A 25,929-nucleotide genomic window follows, 5' to 3' on the forward strand; every position below is an offset into this window, starting at 1 on the left:
TTTTAAAAAATGTTGCAACCCCAAATTTTGAAGTTTGCTGAAGATGGGCGAGCAGAGCAGCTGGCAAAAATGAAACCACTGATTCTGATAATGTCTTCTGGTCTGAGAGGGAGAAAGGAGACAGGAGGAAAGAAATTGCAGCAATTTCTCTGTAATTTCTGGCAGCTCTTGATAGCCATTATCGAACACCTCCAATTTTGGTTCTTCACCCTAATTAGGGGTTAAGCTTTAGTGGCCTACTGACAAATAATGGCTAATAGGAACCTAGCCTGTGTTAACAAGTAAGTGAAGAAGAATTCTTCAGCCATCCAAGTGCTGCTGAGTGAGCACAGGGTTGAGCGGCTGGAGAAATTCATGCTGGGGCTGGTACAGATTCAGCCAGAGACACTGGGTATTTCTTAAAAGGAAAAAAGAAAAAGACTATATGAAGGGAGACAACCTGTACTGTTCCCAGTACAGACTTCCAAGGTTCATGTTTAATGCTATCTTTCAATGCTGTCTTTCATGCTTAATACTGTTCAACCTTGCCTTAATAACATGCTTTGTTGTATCCAAAGTAAACTTTTCTATCTGCATATTAAAATCTATATCTGAAATGGGAGGGGCTCCAAAGCTTTATTCCACCACGTCTGAAAATCACCACGTCTGAAAATCACGAATGAATAAATCACCTGCATTTCCATCATCATTCCATACATCAGATAAAGTGTAAATGGGTAAATTTCAAAGGAAAACAGTGTGATTAACAGGAGGCAAGGTGGATCCCAGGGGAGAGGGAACATATTGCTTCTCTCTCTGACAATATATTTTACAGCTATGGCAATCAAAGAGCTTGGCATTCACAGAAGCTGACAGTATAGCAAATTATGTCTCCTTTTGATTTGCGAACACATGGATGCATTCCTGAAAAAGCAAATTAAAAAATGACAGCACAATCCTATGGATCTCTATTCAGGTCCCATTGTATTCAAGGGGGTTTACTTCAAAGTGTGTATAGGATTGCAACTGGAGTCAATTGAGTGGGTTTTTAGTCACTAATATAAGTCTTCCTGAATGTGCATTTTGCAGGTTGGGAAGGAGTCAGGACTGGCTTTTGTTTTCAGTTCCCCTTTATTTATTATTGTGATCTGAACTGTCCAAGTGCTGCAGTGTCTTGTAAACGGGCTGCTGCTATGACAGGTGATTCATCAGCTGCCTCTAGTCCTTGTCAAGTCATCCTGCACTCCCCTGTTCAAGGTGCAGGAAACTAAGCAGATATTTTCAATCAAGTGATCAGAGATCAACACAGGACAACTTTAATTCACTTTACGAAGCTCGGAGAGGCAGATGAGCCAATTTAAAACAGCAACTGCAGCATCCCACCACCCAAATGCTTGAATTTACTGCCCTAAGCTTTGCTGTGCATGTTAATCAGCTTGTAAATCTAATTGGAGATGGGTGGATGGGGTAGCAGATCCACACACCACAAACAAGAAGAGCAATGCCTTTGCATTGAAAAGGCTTTTTTCTGATTCCACCAGGAATCAGACTATGAATCAACTATGAATGTTGATTTTTCTTATATCAATGATTATCTGAAAAGTCCACACAGAGGAATCTTCAAGCATGAATGGGTTTGGGCAAAAGCTGGATCACTGGGGCAACCTACAGGCCTCGAATTACCGGTAATGGCCAGGCATATTACACTGTGTAGACATAAGGTGTGCCTCACTTAGGGCCAAACCTGCATGCATAGGAGGGAATAGATTATGTCATTATCATCAAAATGTAATTTGAGATTCTGCCAAAACAACCACATATGCATTGGATACCCAAATTATGTACTATATTATGCTGTCACGGCCATGCAGATTTATATCTGTAGCCAGTCAAAAATTCCATAACTGTAAAAATCCCATAATATTAAAACTTTCAAAGGACTTGAGATGGGTTCCTTAATTATACACTGGGAGCCGTAGTTGGATGACTTGGGCCCCAATCCTAACCAACTTTTTAGCACTGGCATAGCTGTGCCAATGGGATGTGTGCTGCATCCTGCAGTTGGGGGGTACTCACAGAGGCCTCCTCAAAGTAAGGGAATGTTTGTTTCCTTCCCTAGGAGCTGCATTGCCCTAACGTCAATGCTGAAAAATGGGTTAGAATTGCACCCTTGGTAGTATTGGGATATACAGGATGCTCTTGAATTAATATGCCAAGTGCAATATTTCAAAGTATGTTTAGAAAGGCATAACATACAGTGGTTGGTTATCAATAGTTCATGATACGACTTGATTTTACCCATTCCTGATGTGGACCTTCTGCCTGAGTAACGATCCTTTGAAGAAAGCTTGTCCTTTGAACTTGAGGAAAGTGAACCTATCCTCTGCTGTCTTATGAGCAGTGCATTCATTTATTGATTTTTAAAAGAAGCTTTTACTCTCCTACTTGAATGGGGATGTTAAAGTGCAGTCTAGAGTCCCAGCTTTGCCTTGTAACAAATGACAAATGCACAAACTCTGAGCAAGATTATTTCTGAAATGAGAATGGATTTTTCAAATTGAAAAATCATTGCCGAGAGTTCATTTCTCATTGTTAGGGATGTGCCGGGGCACAAGTGGCTTAAACAACTCTTAAGAGATGATTTCTTGCATACAGCTCTCAGCTATGCCAGAGATGGTGTCGGTTTCAGGATAATTGACCACGCATCCGTGCATCTTGTCAACCAGCCAGTCAGGGCTGGCTGCTTGGACTGAGATGAATCTTTATTGAGAGGGCATAACCTGAAATGAATGAGTCCTCTGCTCTGATTGGGAGGGAGGTAGTTCTTGCTTTGTTCAGGTTTTCCACCAGGCTGAGTCCGCAGGCAGATTTACATGCAGTGTCTTTTGGCAGTCATTTGGGGGAAAGGAGCCGCTCTTGCCATCCATCAGTTTTTCAAGTTGCTCTGTGCCATTGTTTCCTTAGGACTGCACAAAGTGGTCATCATGCTAAAAATTGCCACTGTAGGTCTGCAATAAATTGGCAAGGGTGGCAGCTCTCTCTTTCTTTGAACCAGGCATACATGTGCAGCAGTGCAGCATCTCATGATACTACAACATTTTTATCATGCTTTTCGGTTTTGATAAAGACCTTCCAAAGCAGCTTATAAAAACAAGAATTTGAAACCATGCAAAAGCACTGAAGAAGCAAAGGAGGAAACAAAAAAAGCAATGGCTAAGGCTGCAATCCTAACCACACTTTCCTGAGAGTAAGCCCCACTGAACAAAATAGGACTTACTTCTGAGTAGACCTGGTTAGGATTGTCCCCTAAAAGTCAGAAAAGATAAAAACATAAGAACATAAGAATTTTGTATGTCTCAATCATGTCCCCCCTCAGGCGTCTCTTTTCTAGGCTGAAGAGGCCCAAACGCCGTAGCCTTTCCTCATAAGGAAGGTGCCCCAGCCCAGCAATCATCTTAGTCGCTCTCTTTTGCACCTTTTCCATTTCCACTATGTCTTTTTTGAGATGCGGCGACCAGAACTGAACACAATACTCCAGGTGTGGCCTTACCATAGATTTGTACAACGGCATTATAATATAATATAAGATAATATAAGATGAACTATTGTGCAGTCTGAGCTTCTCTGAGTGGCGAGTAGTTCTGGGGCTTTTTAGTTTTCTTTGAATTAGAGCATTGAAGATTTATGGCACCCTAGTTATATTTGCTTTATTTGCAGACCTACAAGCAGAGCATAAGTGGAGACAGGCAGCATATGCACTTCTGTCAGAAAACACATCAAGGCTACTTGATTTGTGACTTCAGCCTTGCAACATCCCTTATAAAAGAAAAGCAGAATGAGAAGGCTAGTGCAGTGGCGTCACTAGGATTCGCGTCACCCGATGCAGGAGGCCTGTGCGTCACCCCATGTAGTGGGCAGGGCAATGCCCCAGGTGGGTGTGGTGATGTACCATCGCCCCGCCCCCACCGGTTTTTTGGCTGTACCTTTCATTAGAACACAGATATTTCAATGTGGTTTGTTTCATTGCATTCTGCATGAAAGTACTCATTGATTGACATATAACATGATGGTCTTATACCTCCAAATTCTGATTTTAGTGATTTTGAAAACTTGTAGAGTCACACACACACACCTGTGTCAACTTACTAACACCTTATTGCAGCAGTTCTCAAACTTTTAGCACTGGGACCCACTTTTTAGAATGACAATCTGTCCAGGATCCACTGGAAGTGATGCCATGGCCAGAAGTGACATCATCAAGCACATTAAAATAAATAATTATAAATAATTAAATTAAAAAAGTTAAATAAGGGGGAAGCCAGTCCTGTTCCACCAAGTGAATCTACTCTGAAGTAAGTCCTATTGTGGTCAATGGGGCTTACTCTCAGGAAAGTGTAGGTGGGATTGCAGCCTGTGAGCTCAAGCCTATGCGTGTCTACTCTGAAGTAAGTCCCATAGTGGTCAATGGAGCTTACTCTGTAGTCTGCCTGCAGTAACAACCCCCCAAAAAGAACCAGTGAGCTCTTCAGCCCTCCCACTGCCCAGTTTAAAGTTCTTCTATTTCAGTCACATCAGAATAAAGACCCACCTGGCTTCACAAGTGCAAAATAGAAAACTTTCCTTTTACCATTCAAGGCTCTTTTTTGTTCTTTTCGGGGGGGGGGGGGCTGCTTTCTGGAGCAGCTCCGTTGGATCAGGACCCTTCTGGTGTCCTCATATTCCCCTTTGCCTGGCCTGACCACCAGCCAAGGCATGTCTGCCTACTCGTGAGTAAACGCGACTGTGAGGCTGCTTTGCTTTCCATAGGGCTCCATAGACTGGGAGGGAGGAACCTCCTTCTCCTGTGTTTTTGGGGGCTGCACTCATTGGATGAGGACCATTCTGAGGTCCTTGGAGCCTCTCAGACTGCCTCAACTAAGGCAAGTCCGCCTACCCACAAGTAAACGCAGTCACATAGCTTGGTTTCGGGCTCAGACTCGCAACTGGGAGGGGGAGAGCTTCTCGGGTGTTTTGGGGGGGCTGCATTCATTGGATCGGGAGCATTCTGGTGTCGTTGGATTCCTCTCAGCCTGCCCTTTCCAGTGGACTATGGCAAGTCTGCCTACTTGTGAGTAAATGCGCGATATGGCTCACTTTCACTTGCCATAGGGCTCCATGCATTTTTTCCTTTCGGTTTTTTGGCCACTTTTGAATGAAAGGAGCAATTTCAGTTCTGTTTTTTGCACTGCACTCCGCTGGCCATTGCGCATCCAATGGTGTATGGCATGACGCAGTAGCTCCTAACCCCGCGATGTCCCCCCAGGGCACGTCACCCCTCCCAGCGTGTCACCTGGTGCGGCCTGCGCCCCCCGCACCTCCTAGCGATGCCAGTGGGCTAGTGAACTGGTCAGCTGCTCTTGTTTAGAGGTCCCTTGCATTGCATTTCAACCTGATTGTTTGCTGTGCCTCCCCTCTCCCAGTTCTGCCCTGTTACCTTTTCAGTTTCTGGAAGCAAACATTGACCATTCTTACTGCAAAAATACTAGGCAATATTCCCAGAAAAGTGAGTCCAAGGTGAGGCATGATTATTGACATGTGGGAGTCCTGAGTTCTAGAGTTCTCATCTGCTGGTCAGTTCTACCAACGATTTTGCCAGGGGGTGGGTGGGTGGTGGGTGTGCAACTGTTAATCTGTGCTTACATTTCACCAATTCATCAATGAATTTCACCAATTCATTGATTAAAGCGTGCAGCCCACTTATTTCTGATGATGAAATCCTGCAAGGAAATGACACAGGAGCTCAAAACACAGTTTAGATTGATTTCAAATAAAAGAAAACGTGAACGTTTGCTTGAAACCTCGCTCATCTTGTAAATGAATGTCATCTTGATTTGCCCTGTGTTTCACTGTACATGGTGTAACACTGTTGAAAGAGCTCTGCGAAGGCTTTGCCATGTTAGTTTAATGACTGCATAATACACATTTCAAATAAGTAATTCCCCAGCTCCCATTAGAGAACCTATTTAATCTGCTGGTATGTCTTTGTGATGCATATTTTGCTCAAGTCAGTTTCACAACAGTGATATACTTTTTAAAAATTGCAATTAAATTTGGCGCCTCATCAGATTAGCCTGGGAGATAGTAAATATCATGAAATCCCCATACATCTCAGTAATGATCTTGGAAACTCAAGTAGTCACGTGTTTCACCCTCGTTCTTGGAAGGCTGCAGTCTTGATGGAGCTATTATCCAGTCTATTAGGCATTATTAATTCTACAAGAAATGTGCACATTATCCCTCAAAAGCTGTGAACTGAAGCATTAAGAATGGTCAATTCTGACATTCAGTGTAATACAAAGGAATGGTTAAAATATGCGTCAGATCTAAGGGCTTGGGGATAAGCAGTACAATTTCTATTTCCATGTCTTTAGTGTGTTTTGATATTTCTCCTTTATAAACCTGCTGTCTGGAGGAGGCCAGGCACCCTGCATGGAGCACACCCTCACAAACAAGTTTTGAAAAAAGTCCTTTTAATTTAGGATGGCTTCCATTTTATAGAATCATAGAGTTGAAAGGAACTTATAAGGCCATCTAGTCTACCCCCCTGCCTGCAGCATGAAATCCTCCTAGAGTAGCTCCAGCAGGTGCTGTTGAGCCACTGCTTGAAGACCTCCCGTGAAGGAGAATCCACCACCTCCCTTGGTAATTGGTTCCACTGCTGAAGCACCCTTACCATGAAGAATTTCTTCCTGATACTCAACTGGAATCTCCTCCCCCTCAAAAATGGCTAACTGGTAGCCACCCAGTTGTGGTAACCTAAGATTACTCCAGGTTCAAGACAGATTGGCTCTTGGCACAACCAATAGATTGTATGTAAAGAAGACTAGATTTGCAAGAACCACTTCATACACACTATATGTATTGGAGGGACAAATGTGCAATTTAGGGAGGGGGAAACAGATTAATAAAGATTAAATGGCAAGAGGCGAAACCAATATTCCAAATGGTTAAATTACTGTGGCTGTGAAACACACACACACATCCAGTGGCATAGCTAAGAGGGTGCAGGGGGTAGGAGTTGCACCGGGCATCAAGCTTTAGAGGGGGCAACAAGCTGAGCTTGACACTAGTGACCGAAATTGTGAAAATTTTGGTATGTATGAATAATACCTTCATGTTATAAGTTATTGGAAAGGTAATTTAATGCAGAATGCAATGAAACAAGCTGCATTGGAATATCTGCATTCCATCAAAAAATTTCGGCCAAGTTAAGTTATGGCCAATTAACCAGAAAATGAAATCACAACTGCCTTATGGAACAAAAAATGCATTTGCTTAACTCAAAACTGACCTAAGAGACTGATTGTTCGGAGTGCCAATGAGATGTTATTATGATACAGCATGGAACCAATAACTTTTTATTTATTTGCTTAATTAATTAAACTTGATTTTGTCATGGAGCGGGAGTTACAAAATCTTCTTTGACTCCAGGTAGCAGATAGATAGCAGATCCCTGCTAACTGGGTAAGATGCACTCTTTCAAGTGGGTGCTCCTCTTTTTAGTAGGAGGAGAGTAACTAGCCCACCTCACCCCAGCAGTGTCTTTTCTAGTGGCTGCCTACTGGTGTTCCTTTGCATCTTTTTAGATTGTGAGCCCTTTTGGGACAGGGAGCCATTAGTTATTTGATTTTTCTCTGTAAACCGCTTTGTGAACTTTTAGTTGAACAGTGGTATATAAATACTGTTTAATAATAATAATAATAATAATAATAATAATAATAATAATAATAATAATAATAATAATAATAATAATAATATATGCCTTAGCTATGCCACTGACTGGGGGGAGGCAGCAGAGCAAGTGGGTGGGGAGCTGCTGGGGGGAGCAGGCGAGTTCCAATTTTCACTTTTTAAAAAGTCTGGACGCGACATCACTTCCAGTTGTGAAATCACTTCCGGGGCAACATTTTGAGCTTGGCACTGGGTTACACGATCATTAGCTACACCACTGCACACATCATAAGGAAGAGAATAATAATAGTAATAATAGTAATAATAGTAATAATAATAATAATAATAATAATAATAATAATAATAATAATAATAATAATAATAATAAACTTTATTTTTATCCTGCCCTTCTCCCCAGAGGGACCCAGGGCGGCTTACAACATATTAAAAAAAAAAACCAAATTAAAACATAATTTAACAGATAAAAACATATTAAAAACACATTAAGAGAAACCATAAAAACAATAATCAGATAAAAGTCATAATAAAAAGAGCATAAAACAGCAGTTCAAAGAGGAATCAGGCCTGTATAAAACTAAAGGATGTATAAAATATGTTAAAAAGGCTAAAGAGTCAGAAGGCTTGTGTAAACAACAAGGTCTTCAGGCCTCGCCAAAAGGTCTCGAGGGAGGGAGCCATTCTCAAGTCAAGGGGAAGGGAATTCCATAACATTGGTGCCACTACTGAGAAGGCCCTATTTCTTGCCGCCGCCCCACGTACCTCTTTAGGCGGCAGCACATGCAAAAAGGCCTTCTCTGATGACCTGAGAGGACGAGCCGGATTGTACGGGAGTAGGCGATCTCTAAGATAGCCTGGCCCAGAGCAGTATAGGGCTTTAAAGGTCAAGACCAGCACCTTGAATTGGGCCCGGAAACGAATGGGCAGCCAATGTAGCTCCTGGAGAAGCGGACTGACAGAGTCAAACCGCCTAGCTCCAGTGACCACACGGGCCGCCGCATTCTGCACTAATTGCAGTTTCCGAACCATCTTCAGGGGCAGCCCCACATAAAGCGCGTTACAGTAATCTAACCTTGATGTCACCGTAGCATGGATCACTGTGGCCAGGTCTGCATGGTCCAAGTACGGCCACAGCTGGCGCACCAGCCGAAGCTGAGCAAAGGCCCCCCTGGCCACAGCCACCACCTGGGAGTCCAGGAGCAGCTGCGAGTCCAGGTGGACCCCCAAGCTGCAGACCTGCTCCTTCAGAGGGAGTGCAACCCCATTCAGAGCAAGCCGATAATCCAGCACCTGCATCGAGGATTTCCGAACCAGGAGAGCCTCTGTCTTATCCAGATTTAATTTCAGCTTGTTAGCCCCCATCCAGATCCTCACTGCTTCCAGACAGCGCTCCAGGCCCTCAACCACCACCCTGGAGTCTGGAGGAAAGGAGAGATAGAGCTGGGTGTCATCAGCATATTGATGACACCCCACTCCAAACCCCCGGATGACCTCTCCCAGCGGTTTCATGTAGATATTAAATAGCATGGGGGACAGAATTGAACCCTGCGGCACCCCGCACTTCAAGGGCCAGGGTGTCGAACAGGCAACCCCCAGCACCACCATCTGGGACCGACCCTCCAAGTAGGAGCGGAACCACTGCAGAACAGTGCCTCCAACTCCCAACTCGGCCAATTGGCCCAGAAGGATACCATGGTCGATGGTATCGAAAGCCGCCGAGAGGTCCAGCAGGACCAACAGGGATGCACTCCTCCTGTCTAGTCCCCGGCGTAGGTCATTCACCAAGGTGACCAAGGCGGTTTCCGTCCCAAAGCCCGGCCTGAAACCAGATTGAAAAGGGTCCAGATAATCTGCTTCATCCAAGGCCCTCTGGAGTTGGGCCGCCACCACCCGCTCGATTACCTTGCCCAGAAATGGGATGTTGGAGACTGGCCGGTAGTTATTCAGCACAGTAGAATCCAGGGAGGGCTTCTTCAGGAGGGGGCAAACCACCGCCCACTTCAAAGCAAGCGGCAATGTCCCCTCCACCAAGGAAGAGTTGACCACCCTCCCCGTCCACTCAGCCAGTCCACCCCGGGCTGCTCTTATCAGCCAAGCCAGGCAAGGATCAAACAGGCAGAATTCCCCTGCCAGAATTCATGCTACAAAGACCATAGAAGTGACTAAAGAAAAAAAAAAAGCGTCTCAGTCAGTCTCAAATTGTCACACACAGCACAGAATGCATTACCCCGGAAGCCCCTGAAAGTCCCACTTCTGCAGCACTTTTCCTCTCAAATATTCTGTTGCAATAATGATGCAGCAGTCCTTGCCATTTACTCCTCGTACTTGATCTCTATGCTAGAATTTGTGCCCCCGGGAAATGACATGCATGACTTCAGTGCACAAAGGGACATGAAAGGAACAACACCTTGCCACACTCTGGATTCTCAGCCATTGCACTCACCTGAGCCAAGTTGTTCAGAATCAAGAAACACACCAGTTTGGTTAACACCTGTGAAAAAGACTGCACAGTTGGTGGAAAAGTGTGCAAGGCAATAAAGTAAAACTCCCTAAAGAAAGGAAATTTGTGAGCATGTCCAGCAAAGTGTTCTCCCTTTTTCTATTTAAAGGGTCATACACAATGAGGTTGCCCATGTCCATGAGGTCATACACCCCAGGGGCATGGGGGCAACAAGGGGCAGTACTAGCCCCTAGTTGTGAGATGGAGCAATCGTCAGCATTCACATTTCAAGGAGAACACAAAGAGAGGAACAAGGAATAGATAACAGCATCACCCACACCTGAAACAATATTGAAATTCAATTCAGAAAAAGTGATCTATTTTCCGATTTTTTTTGGGGGGGGGGGGAACAGTTACTATTTTTGAGGCCCAGCTCACGGTGTGAACCCATTCTGGCCCCTCTCATAATTGCCTCCACTTTCCTTTAAAATCTCCCTAATTATTGCATCCTGAGTACACTTTTGTACTGCAGCAAGTCATGGACTTTTTGCTCACAACAGGAGAGGAAACTGAACGCTTTCCACATGCACTGCCTCTGATGCATCCTCGGCATCATCTGGCAGGAAAAAGTTCCAAACAACACAGTCCTGGAACGAGCTGGAATCCCTAGCATGTATGCACTGCTGAAACAGAGACACCTGCGTTGGCTCGGTCATGTCGTGAGAATGGATGATGGCCGGATCTCCTCTATGGAGAACTTGTGGTAGGAAAGCGCCCTACAGGTAGACCACAGCTGTGATACGAGGACATCTGCAAGGGGGATCTGAAGGCCTTAGGAGTGGACCTCAACAGGTGGGAAACCCTGGCCTCTGAGCAGCCCACTTGGAGGCAGGCTGTGCAGCATGGCCTTTCCCAGTTTGAAGAGACACTTGGCCAACAGACTGAGGCAAGGAGGCAAAGAAGGAAGGCCCATAGCCAGGGAGACAGACCAGGGACAGACTGCACTTGCTCCCAGTATGGAAGGGATTGTCACTCTCGAATTGGCCTTTTCAGCCACACTAGACGCTGTTCCAGAACCACCATTCAGAGCGCGATACCATAGTCTTTCGAGACTGAAGGTTGCCAACTACTCCCTAATTATGTGGGGAGCCATTTGTTAGAACTGCTTTCATCTCATGCATTTTGGGTGATCTTTTTAGGAGAGTGAGGAAAGCAAAGGGCCTGGCAAGGATGTATGTATGGCACACGCAGGCACATGGGTTTCAAACTAAGTTCATGCAGTAGTCTGAATAGTATTCATGATGCCTGCTGAGGGCCAGAAATGATGTCATTAGCCAGGAACAGGTTGTAACCAAAAATAAGCCCCTTTTCTCACATAGAACTCATTAGCTTCAAATGACAGTAGCAGACATATCAAATCTTGATCATATTTCAAAATATGGGAGAGCACAATTTTCCTGTGCGCTGCCCTTTCAGCACTGCTCAGAAGCTGAGAGCCCGAGGGCCTGATAAAAAGCATCCATGGGCCGCATCCAGCCCCTGGGCCTTATGTTTGACACCCCTGGTTTAGCGCATGGGACCAGCCAGGTGAAAAATATCATTCAAATTGGCCCAACATTTTTAGACTTCTGACACTGTGTTTTTTTTTTTTTTTGAAGAAAATAAAAAACTGGTTCCATTTTAAATAAGACAATACTGTTGTTGATGGTAATGCTGTAGTTATTAATTTTGCACATCAGAATTTGCCAGAGTTGGGTTGAATTAAGTACACAGCAGAATCTAAAAAAATCCATTTGCTGACTGGTTAGAATAATCTTTCCTACATTTATGCACAGCCTAAAGCTAGGATTAATTAATGAACACAGTTACTTCAAAACAAAACCAAGGATTTCCATAGACTCACAGCTGATTAACATGCTGCCTAAACAGATCAAACATTTATAAGCTTCTTAGCTAGGTGATTACTTGCCCTAGGAATTGGGTAAAATTCCTTGAAGCTAGCCTGCCAGTAGCACCTCAGTATTACTAGAAGCGAAGGCTGCCCAGCAGCTCACAGAAGTGCTGTTAGATAGACAGAGAATTAGACCGATAACGTCGGTCAAAAGCAGGGGTGGAGGAGATCATTCTTCTATTTGCCTTTCTCAATCAACTTCCCAATTTACACTGACTGGAGTGGGTGACTATTGGCCCAATCCTATTGGGCATTTGCAGTGGTGGAATTCATGATCCGAAATGTGCCACTACAGTGCCATAAATGTTGCACTGCTTTCATGAGTGCAGTTGGTGCAAATGGCCAAAAGGTCTGTTCGCCCCCAGAGACAGTGCCCATGCAGTGGTGGGGGGCAGGTTGTGGGTAGCTTAGGGGAGGTTCGGTACAGAGAATTAATAAGGCAGGAGTGGGATTTCAGTGGCAGCAGTGCATGCCAGATGCTTTTACTGTTTTCCTGGCCCAACCTGCCCCCTGCCTCATCTTGGACTTACGCCAGGGACCAGGAAGGCAGTGGGTTTTGTGGCAGTGGTGTCTGTCTAAATCCTAACCCCCTTCATTATCTTGATCCGCTTTTCATGGGTTCATGCGGACTTGTGCCAGCGATATCACTGGTGCAGCTCCCAGTTGACCCACTGTGCCAGAAGGCGCTTACCTTTGGGAAAGGGAACAAATGTTCCCTTACCCTGAGGAGATCTCCAGTTGCCAAACTCCCTGTGGGATTCAGTGGGTGTCGTGTTGGTGCTGCTGCATCACCCTGCAGGGAGTTAGTTAGGACTGAGCTGTGTGTGAGATAACACAAAATCAGTGCTAGTCCTAGATTGTTTGGGAGTTGGGACTCTAGAACAAAGCCCTGCACTGGATCCCATGACACCCCATCTACCCTCAAAAATGTGTTGGACAGTGCCACTATCACTGATCCTGAGGCTACTGCCAAACCTAGTTGACCACTGATGCTATACCTGCATGCAATGGCAATTTGTGTTTAATAATACTGTATTCTAAATACTATTAGAGTGTATTTCATTGAGATTTCATACTCAAAACCTGTCAAAATCAAAGCAATCAACAGATGCCAATATGTGAAAAGTATTCACATTTTCATGTTTCAGGTTCAAATTTGAAATATAAATTTGAATGTCAATTTCTGGATTTCTGTTTTCAAATTTGCAAAATTAGCTCTAAAGGGAAAAGAGGGGAGTGGATATTACAAAAAGCAGTTGTGTATGTCCATGCTTACGATATGAAGCTTGGAGGTTTGCTTCTTTTACATCATAGGGAAAAGGAGGGGAGCGAGAATTGTGTGTGTGTGTGTGTGTGCGTGTGTGTGTGTAACAACCCCCCCCCCGTCTTCTGATTTGAACTAAAGCTCTTTGCTTAGCTTAAGAGATTGCATGAGAATGGGGGGGCATCGCATAAATCTGCCCTGAAAACATCACCAGAACATGAAGTTCTAACTGAAAAGTATTCTAATAAGCTGCAAAAAAATATGATTTGTGTTTATAACTTTGTTTTATTTTGCAGAAAGTCACGGATCCATACAAGTGAAGAGGAGCAATCTAACTGAAATCACAATAATTGCGAGTTACCGGGTTTTAATGAGCTTCAAAGAGCCTCTTGGGAGCTCACCTGCTTCCTCTCAAAATTCTTCCACTTGCTTCTCTCAGCAGAAAATGCAATTAGGAAAAGCCGCAAGTATGATAAGGTGCTGTGGTAAAATGAAAAGACCTCAGCAAGACTTTGGCTCCTTGGTAGTAATCAAATCTATTGCAGAAAGGAAAAAAAAAATCAATGCTGCTATCTTTATACATCAACATAAACGTTTAGATTTTATTGCATCAAGAAAAGCAAGCCATAATGAACAAACAGGGATTTCAGTAGTTCAGTTCAAGATATAAAAACCCCACCTGTTGGAGACAACTTCATCAGCAGCATGTTTGTCCTTCAAATCTTAACCCAGGGGGAATTAAAAAGTGGGGAGGTGACAGATATCACTGAGGGGACATTTCAGTTTCTCTATCTGTCTCTGACATTAGCATTGCTAGAGCAAACTCATATTCCTGCTGTCTTACACTTTGCTCTTGCTAACACTGTATATCTGTTAATAGTATGTGCTATCTCTGCAAGTATCTGTGGGTCAAACTGGATATTACTTTAAGGGTGTCAGTGGTGTAACTAAGGGCCCGATCCTGTGCTTCGCGTGCTGGCTTGCCGCCAGCATGCACTGTTGCAAACGTGCTGTAAAGCACATTTGCAGGGGTTAGCACTGGCTGAGTGCCAGAGCTGGTCCAGCTCGAGCCCACATTGGCCGCGTGGCCTGACACGAGACTACTTGATTCTACGCTGGCTAGAATCGCGGGAGAATCTAGTAGCCCCATTGTGGGGCTACTTAACTTACCTGGGGGAATGGGACAAAAGTCTTTTTCCCAAATGAGCTGCTAGTGGCTGCCCGGTTTGCACAGGATACCGCAGCAGCCATTTTTGGCTTCAAGTGCTGGCTTACTGCCGGTGGGCTCCGTCCAAACAAGCACGTTTGTGGGGGTTAACGCTGGCCACAAACGCTGTGGGGGTTAGAGCTGGTCCTTGAGAAGCTCCTGGTGGCAGAGAGGTAAGACGAGACAGTGGGAGGTGGGGAGGAGGTGTTTGCTCACAAATGATGCTATCATCATGGTGGAGGGAAGGGGTGCGAATGCTCTTTCTTCAACTGATGAAGCCCACTCCAACTCATCAGCACAGATATATATGAACTGGGCATATGATAATGAAATTATGCAGGGGATGGAGTGAATAGAAGGATGTTCTTTTCCCTCTCACATAACACTATAACCAGGGAACATTCACGGAAATTGAATCTCGGAAAAGTTCAAAGAGACAAAAGAAAATATTTCTTTTCCCGGCATGGGATTAGTTGGTGGAACTCCTTGCCACAAAATTTGGTGAAAAGGGGATTGGACAAATTTCTGGAGGAAAAGTCCATCACAGGTTACAAGCCATGATAGGTTTGTGCAACCTCCTGGTTTTGGAAATAGGCTACCTCAGAAGGTCAGGTGCAAGGGATGTGGATATTTTGTTGTCTTGTGTGTTCCTGATGGGCCACTGTGAGATACAGGAAGCTGAATTAGATCGTCCTTTGATCTGATCCAGCGAGGCTCTTCTTATGCTGTTATGAAAACTAATACCAGGATCCACTAAGGGGATGCGAAAAGGTCTTTAGCAATACTGTGTGAATTTTGTCAATATTTCTGTGATCATCAGACTGCAGTAGAACAACTTCAGCAGCTGGGGACTCAAACACTAATCTGGAAGGAAATGGCAAACAATATATTTCTTCAAGGAAACTTTCTTCTGCTCTAACGCTATCCGATCAGTGAATGCTGGGGAGTAAATCAATGTGTGAGCAGTAAAACAATAATGTACTTTAAACCAAATTATTAGTAAACAAATCAGTTTGGTAGGCAGTGGTAATGCAATGCATTATTCATTTCTGTTATCCAAAAACACTTCACTGGCTCTCAGAGTCTGATGATAAAGTATTCATAAAACTATACCACCCTCCCAGAAAACAGTTGGTAATGTGATATTAAAAGTTAAAAGTGCGGTGCAATATATTTCCCCAAAGCTAGATATTTGAAAAATCCTGGACTGCATCCATCTCGTGCTTCTTTTTAAAGTTAGGTTTATTTTTCCTTTTAAACGAAAGCACTTACGACGCATTAGAAATGAAAAATGTTTTCCACTTAGTCTCCTATGTGTCTCTTAAACATCTCCCAAGATATCTCAGTAATTTGCCAACTATATATAGTTCCTTTGAGACCCAGAACATCAGGGCACTTGGGATTGCCTGCAGTTGATTTTAGTGTTTTGAGATCTTGCGATTCTAGCCAGTTAAAAGGCTCACATGTTTATTTTCCATGCAAAAAAAAAAAATGCCCTGCACATTCAAAACTGCCATATTACGAAGAAGGTTATGTTAGAAACATTCTCCCTGACATGCTAGTTTCCCCCCCCCTCTATATAGGAATGTTCTAGGCCAAGGGTGTCAAACTTAATGCCTGGGGACCAGATGTGGCTCTTGGATCTTTTTATCCAGCCCTCAGGCTCTCAGTTGCTGAGCAGTGCTGAGGTGTGACTGCTGAAATGACAGCCCCATGAAAATTGGATTTTCCCATATCTTGAAATATGGTCAAGTTTTGTACACCATCTCTTTTGTCATTTGTAGTTAATGAGCTTCTGTATGAGAACAAACCGCTGATTTCTGGCCATCAGCTGCTTAACGATGTCACTCTCTGCTTAATGACATCACTTCCAGCCCTCAGCAGGTATCTTGAATGCTAACTTTGGCCCTCTGTATCAAATGGTTTGACACCCCTGTTCTAGGCAGTAGCATAGCTAATGACTGTGTAGTCCGGTGCCAAGCTCAAAATGATGGCTCAGAAGAGATGCCACACGCGGGCTTTTAAAAAAAGCGAAAACGACTATTCTGGCTGTCAGCACTCACCCACTGCCTTATTTTGCCCCCTGTTCTGCCTGCCCCCATTGCCCCCTCCCCCTTGGGGAAGAGGCCCAAAAGAAACCTTGTACCTCCTAATAAAATTCCTCTCAGAGGCCCTGTCTACGCCACTCTTCATAGGGGAAAGCCTTTCAATCAGGTGGGCCAGAGAGCTAAAGCTCTTTTGCTAGCTCTGTTAGAACTAGCAGCCCAAAATGTATGGTGTTCCGATGGTTCACCATGCTTGATCGCTGTCACAAATGTTGACACAACACTTTGCGAAGCTGGACCACTAGTGCAAGTAGCAAGTTGCCACAGTTGTGCACCAGCAGCCTTCCCGTGAGCCCTGTTGTGGTACGTCAGAGTGGGGGGCAGGTGGGAGTGGGCAGATCAGGTTGGGGAGGTGGCAAAACAGGATGGAGACTTGGGTGGGGAAGAGGGTGGATTGAGGCTGGGAAGGGGGCTGTATTGGTGGCAGCAGTGCCACAGATATCCTATTGCCATTCCTGGCCTCAATCCACTTTCCTGGGTTCACTGGGACTTGTACCAGCTAAATTTGCTGGTACACGTCCAAGTAAACCCATTGCAGTATCAAAGGCTGTGTGCTCCAGTGGCACAGCTGCATCCGTGGGGTGAGTTTGGTAAGATTGGGTTGGAAGTCTACGAATCAAAAAGCAGGATGAGGTTGTGCAGGTGAAGAGGGGGAACTTTGGTGACAGCAGCATTTTGATTGTGGATAACGACTCACTAGTAGTAAAGGAGGTTTGTCTCTGACTTCTCCAAGCGCATACTTATACATTAGTGATGCATGAACCTCCATCTACTCAAATCATATTTAGACCACAAATTACAGGCAACCTCCATGAACAAAGGAAGCAAAACAAAAGCAAAACAAATCCTAACCAACTTTCCAATGCGGACGCAGCTGCAATGCAGCACCAAGGCAAGGGAGCAAATATTCCCTTACCTTGTGAAGACCTCCTCCTCCTCCCCACTGCAGGAGGCAATGCACACCCCGCTGGCATGGCTGTTTCAGTGTTAGAAAGTTGGTTAGGTGTTTGTGGTCCCAAGAGCCTAACTACATGCTGTATTAAACATGTTGTTACCTTTATGTGCTTAGTTTTTCTTTGAAAATTAGCAGCAACAAGGGATCTGATCTGGATCAGGACCAGGACAGTGGCAGGAAATGACTTTTACTTTTTGACAGCATCATTGTCCTAATCCAGATTGTTCCCCAACTCCACTGCCACTGTTTGTCCCAGGAGGGCCTCATGCCGCTGTTCGAATCCAGGCTGGCCCACCTCCAATTTTTATTGAGTGACGAAGAATTAAGCAGATCAGGCGTTTACATAATATATGGTTAAGGGCTACACCAAAAGCTGTCGAGAAGGAAGGAACAGTTTCTCACAAAGGGCAGGCCAGGGGTTAAAGTAATCCAGTTTAACAGTAGTTAGACGGGGGGGGGGGGGGAATTCAATATGAATGAAGCTGTTGGGGGAGAGGAACCTTTGATCTCCTGCCATTTTCTAGATAAAAATTGCTACCAAAAAGCTCCTGTTTGCCCTGTGAGGCAAAACATGCAGGTATACATATTCTTATCCTCCCTGACTTGGGGGTGCTATTTTCAAGAAAACAGTATGAGAAGATCAGGATTCTTCTGCTGACACATCCAGGTTAGTGTAAGGGTGTCTGCCAAGAAGAAGAAGAGGAAGAGGAGGCAGAGGAAGAGAAAGAAACAGCTCTGGGTATTACAAGCCGTGACAATTGCAGTTACAACCCATTATTTTTTTGATTCTGTCAGAGTAAGGCAATTATTGCCTTTCACTCCTATGGAGAAAAGTCTAGCATTACATTTGTGGACCTCATTGCAGTGGAGATAAAACCTACTGTGTACCTCCAATGCTGGGTCAGGAGAGCCAGTGGGTGTTTTTTGGAGTCTAACAGCCCAATCCTAGGCATGTCTACTCAGAAAGAAGTCCCCTTGTATTCAACGGGATTTACTCCCAGGAAAGTGGGTATAAATTGCATCCTAAGTAATTATATTCAGCCAGCCTGGATGTAGGACACGTGTGATTAATGCCACCAGCTCATCATCCTAGTTCCAGTACCAGATGGTTCAGGGGAAGGTGCAAGAAAATCCATCATAGACAGATGTTCAGTAATCTGCCTCATTAATCCACAGGCTCACCAATATATAATAGCCAATGTTTAGGCTAATCCTTAAAGCATGTGGCTTGATATTGTTCCCATTCTAGGATCGTCTGTAATCCGTGCAGATGCTCAGCATGTCTTTAAATGAGCGTCCCATCTGGAGCGTGGCTGCTGATTTCCGTCATCCCTAGACTATCACCTACACTTCCTTGCAGTAGGATCCTGGGCATGTTAACCCAGAAGCAAGCCCCACGGAGTCTTCAGGCAGCCCCTACATGCTTGCAAAGTGATTGTGTGGGAGTCTTGGTAAATGTGGATCAGTTCAGCAGGTACCAAATAACAGCACTGGCATCTGTTGTCTGAACACAATGCAATATTGTAGTTCAGAACACAATATACTGTTAGATTAGCTAAATGAAGTGCAATGAATTATGGAACTGGAAAGGGTGAAAAAGGCATAATCACATCTTCTCCAAGCAGAACCCTCCCTTCTCTTCAAATAACCAAAGCCAGCTGTGTCACAAAGAGAAAAGAAGATATGTACCATATCAATATGCTCATACTGTTCGCATATCTGGATGGTGGAAGCAGTTAGTTCCTTACCCAACCTTGTAGTTATATACTCGGGATCTGCCCAGCCATGGGCATGGTGAAGAACTGGCTCAGATGGTGAGTTGGCAGGAGTAGCAGACTGGTGGAGAATAGCATATGCAGTGGTGTAGCTAAGAGGGTGCAGGGGGTAGCAGTTGCACCGGGTGACAAGCTTTAGGAGGGCAACAAGCTGAGCTTGACACCAGTGGACAAAATTGTGAAAAAATTTGGTATGTATGAATAATACCATCATGTTATATATCATTGGAAAGGTAATTTAAAGCAGAATGTAGGGTGCAATCCTAACCGGCAATTACGCCAGCATAGGAGCTCTGGGAGGGTCGCAGACATGCCGTAAAGCATGTTTGCACCTCCGTGGGAGGAAGCTGCATTGGCGCATCTAGATGCACTGACGCACGGAGGCCAGCAGAATCCTCTGCGGTGGCTTCCTCCCTGCTGCTTGTGCCAGCGCACCTGCGCCGGCACAAGTGGCAAAGGTAGGCGTGGGGGGCGGGGAGGAGGCTGGAGGGGGCGTTACTGGGTGGTGGAGAGCGGGCGATGGGCAGCCCCGGTGGTGGGTGTGCGGGGAGCCGGAGGCAGGGCTGGGACCCGGCAGTTATGCCAGATCCCAACCCCTGTCCCCACAGAGAACGGAGCCACTTCAAGCTGCTCCGCACTCCTCGGTCTTGTGCCACTTCCAGAAGTGGCGCAGGTCCAAGGAGTCCCATTGGGGCCAGCAGCCCTTACACAGGGGTAAGGGGAAGAGCTTCCCCTTGCCTCTGGCTGAGCCGCTGCTGGCCAGAAACCCGCATTGGATGCAGCACAAGCCTCCTGGCTTGCCTGCTCCAGCTTGGGTTTGGATTGCACCCGTAATGAAACAAACCCTATTTGAATATCTGTATTCTATCAAAAGTTATGGCCAATTAACCAGAAAACAAAAACGCAACTGCCTTATGGAACAAAAAGTGAATTTATTTAACTCAAAACTGACCCATGAGACTTATTGTTCTGAGAGCGAATGAGATGTTGTTATGATACAGCATGGAACCACTAAGGTGTTAATATGAGTCAGCTCTCATTTCCATGTATCATAACACAACTACTCCTGCTAACTAGTAAAGAGGCACTTTTTCAAGTGGTACTCCTCTTATATTTAGCAGGGGGAGAATAACCATCCCTCTTCACCCTAGCACAGTGTCTCTAACCAATAAGGGGCAAAAATTTTCTTTATTTACTTAATTAAATTTGATTTTGTCATGGAGAGTGGCTACAAAATCTTCTTTGATCCCAGGTAGCATATAGATGTTTTAGCTATGCCATTGGCTGGGAAGAGGTGGCAGATCAAGTGTGTGGTGAATTGCTGGGGGTAGGAGGCAGGTTTCCCCCCAATTAGCACTATTAAAAATGCCCGAGTGTGACATCACTTCCAGTTGTGACATCATTTCCGGGCATAATTTTGAGCTCTGCACCAGTCTACTTGTTCATTAGCTATGCCACTGAGCATATGGGCACCCCATGCAGGCCCTAGCTCTCTGAGTGACTTGCCTGCTTGACTATTCATGGCTGTTCTTGGCTGCACTGAGATTACCTGGAGGCAGCAGTTCTGAACTTGAGAGTCGGACACTTGCAACTTGGCTGAAAGCCTGCAAATCCAAGGGCACTTACCACTGTCTGTCCCCACTTGGGAACAGGCAGTGGTGGTGACTTGAAAATTAGCCGGCTCTTGGGATGCTTTTGACCTGAGCACTAACCAATTCTGGAGTTACCACTTCAGCCCCTTCTCGTGCAGTCCCCATGCTGGCAGATCTTGAGAACTGGGTGTGAACAGACTGTAGGCAGTGGCTCAAAAATCTGCTGGTCCTTGGACTGAAAGCATCCTCCGGCAATGTGGGAACAGGAAGTAAGGACAGACTCAACCAGCACTGAAGATGCCTTTAGGGGGAAGTGCAGTCAATTCTCAAACTGGCACTACCTGTTTCTGTGCAGTCTCTAGGTTGGGCCAGGGCAGGGATTGTGTGGAAAGAGGAAAGACATCTTCTTTTCTGAGGGGGTTATGTGTGTACATGAGTATACGTGCTAGTATGTACACATCTACCCCAAGAAGTCATGTACCAGCCCAGGCTCATTGTTAGGTTGAGCCAGGACTGTATTGTATTGTATTGTATTGTATTGTATTGTATTTATTTATTTATTTATATTTCACCTTTCTCCCTGAAGGGCACCCAAGGTGGTTGTAAGCATTTTAAAGAATAGTATTTTCCCTGCTGACATTTGGCTGAAGTAATCTATGTTCGTAGGTGGGGGTGCAGTATTTGAAGAGTTCTCCTCAAGATTAAATAATTCAGCCCCCCCCCACTCGTAAATTGTAAGGCAGAATGAGGCACCCATTGCTCACTTAACAATCTCACGTTCAAGAACTGAAATCATGGATTTGCCTGGGCATTCTCTAAATTTGGGGGCCTCTTAGTCAAGGGGTGTATAGATAGCAAATAAATAAATAAATAAAGCAAACAAGAAAACTGTCCCCTGGGGCATCAATCTAAACATTCAGATCATGATGTTTAGCCTTCCCTCTTAATTCATACTCCACGTTTATGTCTTTTCATGCTTCTTATCCACTCCTCCCAGAAACCAAAGGTACATTTTGCCCAGATTTTTGGATGCAAACGTATTATCTTTAAAGAAAACAATAGCAGCAAAACGCTTCATCTGAAAGTTGAACAGAGTCAATGTTTGACAATATCTGGTACAGACTGGCAGACAGTCTATTCTGCCATGCAGTAGTCAACATTTGACAGCTAATATGCAGGAGCTTTCCGTAGTCTGAGATATATATATAAAAGAACCCAGGAAATCATTTGGAAGTTCAAGTCAAAAGGCATGTGATATGGCCACCTGCTTGAAGCTAAGTAGTTGTAGATCTGATTAGAGTTCAGATAGGAACCCTATGAGTGTTATCTTCATGATCCAGGTGAGATGTAAAGGTAAGGAAGGAAGGAAGGAAGGAAGGAAGGAAGGAAGGAAGGAAGGAAGGAAGGAAGGAAGGAAAATGAGATATAGCTCTAACAAGAAAATAAATATAATAAATATTTTCCAATGAAAAGATGCTTGGCCAGCATCATCTGGTTAAAGGAGGCATCCTGTTTTTCCTACTGGGAGAGTTTTGTCTTGATGGCCATGCAAATCTTAGAACATATGAGTCTTTCTCTGGCTACAACAGCGGTTCTCAAACTCTGCATTGGGTGTCGCAGCACACTCACAGGGGTGCCACTGCATGTCCCCAGTAACACTTCTTCCCATCTCAGCAGGCTAAGATCACGTGAAATTCCACAAGATTCTCATGCAATGGCACCTCCTCAACAGGGGACCAGAGAAGAAGGGTACAGTGACTGCGGAAAATTTGGGAACTGCTGGGAAATGCTTTTATCAGATGCAATGGAACCTTTTATTTGAGATAAGCTGTAGTTTCAACTCACTCACAGGAAACCTGGCGTAAGAGAAATGCAGGTGGAATGATAGCTTTGGGTATGACTCTCGAACTAGTACCGTGCCCAAATACCTGTGCTATCCAACAGGCATCCTCATGCTCCAGTCCAGTGTATACTGTACCGTATTCCTTTCCTACAATGTCAAGGTAGAAAGTGCCTCTCATAAGCCTTCTTCACTAGGTGTTGACTATCTGATGCTCTGGACATAAAGGTTTCTGATCAGCACTAATATTTATGGTGTCCCTGATTGTGGTGTCTGAGAAAGAGAAGCTATTTACGATGTCAGTGATTTGAGGGCATTGTCAGAGAGATACATCATTTTACCTCCTGCAGTAAAAGGAATTTAGAGATAAGAAGAATAAATCACTCTAGGGATTAGATTTATTCAATTGAAACTAGATTCTGAGAGGCTTCTGAAAGGTTAGATTTAGCAATAGTTAGTCCAAGGTCACTTCAGGGAAGCATTGTAAGCAACTCTAGATTTCTGTTTTGAGTAATTGCAGTTCTGATCTGCACAATATCTGACATGATCCCCAGCCTGAGGAGTCTTTACCGTATATTGTCCATGCAGCCTCCTTCCCTACCTCTAAAAATGTTCTCAAATCCTTCTGTACAACAGCTTTGAGAATTCACTGAGTACGTTGTTAGTAGGGATATAACATTTCACAGGCTTTGAGCATGACTCATGGGATAGGTCTTTGGTCAGGTGAAGTTGATGTGCAAAGATGTGCAATTCTATCCATTTTCCATTGCCAGTGCAGCTGTGCCAATGGGGTGTGCACTGCATCCTGCGGTGGGGAGAAATAATAATATAATAATATACAGTATTTATATACCGCCTTTCTTGGTCTTTATTCAAGACTTTATTCAAGGCGGTTTACACAGGCAGGCTTATTAAATCCACGCAGGGATTTTTACAAATTGAAAGAAGGTTCTCTCTTTCAAGAACCACCACATTCAAGATGTTACGCTCCGATCTGGTTTAACATTCTGGCCTCCATCCTCCCACACTCTGAGCAGATGGAACAGCTCAGCTGCAGCTTGCCGGCTGCTTCAAGGTCGCACGGTGCCGGTGACCTCGAACTGGCGACCTTGTGGATGTTAATCTTCAGGCAAATGGAGGCTCTACCCTCTAGACCAGACCTCCTGCCCAGACGGGGAGACCGTCACAGAAGCCTCCTCAAGGTATGGGATCATTTGTTCCCTTATCTCAGGGTTACATTGCAGTTGCACCAGTGTTGGAAATTTGGACAGGATTGGGCCCTCAATCACTACACTATCCTGGCTCTCTAACAACACAGGCCAACACACATTTTGCTTCCTTAAACATTACATCAATTCCTAGGTATATTTGGGGTGCTGATTCCAAAAATGGCATCTGTTTTGCTCTATCACATCTAGTTTTGGAGATACGGCATAGCCTCTTTAGTGAATAGTTCAAGCAGCTTCCTCATGAGGAAGCTACTTGAACCATTCACTAATGAGGCTATACTATATCTCCAAAACTAGATGTGATAGGGCAAAACAGGTGCCATTTTTGGAATCGGCACCCCAAATTCATATCAAACCACCATAAAGGTGGGAAAAACTTTTCTGACCCTTGGTTTGTAGGCCTGTGCAATCAGTGTTGCACATTGTCTCTTCCAATGCACTTGGAGGTTCTTTTTCTTTTTTTTAACCAGTCATGACGATGACTCTTTTCAATGTACTTCCCTTGTGGAAAAGGAAAACAATGACCAAGGAACATGATGCACTTCAGCCAGAAGGTCAGTGCAGCAATGTGTCCAATCAATAGTCTTTGTGCCTCCTTAAGATTTTAGAGCCTAACAATTCACTTTGGACTAGCTGATGGAACAATATGATCAAGTTAGCAAGCGCTTGAGGAATATAAATTGACAAGGCCTCAGTGAGCTTGCAAAGACAAACAAAACATTAACACAATAACTTGCTGTCCTTATTTTCCCCCCCTCTCTAATGCAGGCTATAATATCTGACGTGATTTACTTTTTATGAGTTTGTCCTAATCTATAGACTGTACTTCTGCAGTAAATGGAAATGCTTGTGCTCAGATGGGCTATGATGAAAGGCTGTGTGTATTTGCTCAGTTTTACAGTATTAAGGGTGCTGTAGGATATTACAAATTTCCTCTGCGTTGGAGGTTTCAGATGCATTCCTTTAGGAGAGGGAAAATATGATTCCAATAACATTTGTCAGCTATGGAAATGGAATCAATCCAGGGCCAAGGATCACAATAACGTCAAGAGCAAGATTCAGGAAGCGTGGTCTTCTTTGCATGGAAATTGGTCGAAAGGTGACTTGAGGGAATTTGGCTCTCGAAGTGGTACTTCAGTGAAAATAATAACCTGAATGATAATCACAACAACAACTCCTGAAAGAAGAACCTGATTCAAAAGCTCATTATGCATAAGAAAATGCTTCACATTGCACTTGTGGGTTTGGGGCTTAATTTTGCCAATTTTATTTAGACAGAGGTGATAATTGAACATGAATTCAACAAGTGAAACAGTGCCGGCAGTCTCTAGTTGCACGGCGAGCACAAGGGCTTGGTTTCTACATACAAGCACTTGATTTCTCTACCATTCCATTCACATGATACACACTTGATCACTGACAGCTGAGTGTGTGAACAGGGCTATCCAGTAACAAGACCGGGTGTGAAGAAATAGGATTCAGACGGAACCTCAGATTAAAGATTAAAGCTGAGTTGATGGTCTGTGAGAAGGCACAAGATACATTGTGTTGGCCTTACAACTGACAGGCTGTGCTGGGGGAGATCGAAGGCAGAGTTCTGTCGGTCAGGGTAACGAACTTCAATTACTCAATGATGACAGAACTGCAGAGGTTTGCATGTGTTAGGATTATCTAGATCAGGGGTGTCCAACATAACGCCTGTGGGCTGGATGCAGCTCTTTATCCAGCCCACATGATTGTGATAGTTGGACTCTCCCAGTGGCACTGTTAGCTGTTCTCAGCTGTCGAGCTGCATAGTGACGCATTGGCAGAAGTGGCACTAGGAGAGCCCATGTGGACCACTCTTTCAGCAGTGGCAGAAGTG

This window comes from Tiliqua scincoides, chromosome 4, assembly GCF_035046505.1.
Source record: "Tiliqua scincoides isolate rTilSci1 chromosome 4, rTilSci1.hap2, whole genome shotgun sequence".
NCBI classification, from domain to species: domain Eukaryota; kingdom Metazoa; phylum Chordata; class Lepidosauria; order Squamata; family Scincidae; genus Tiliqua; species Tiliqua scincoides.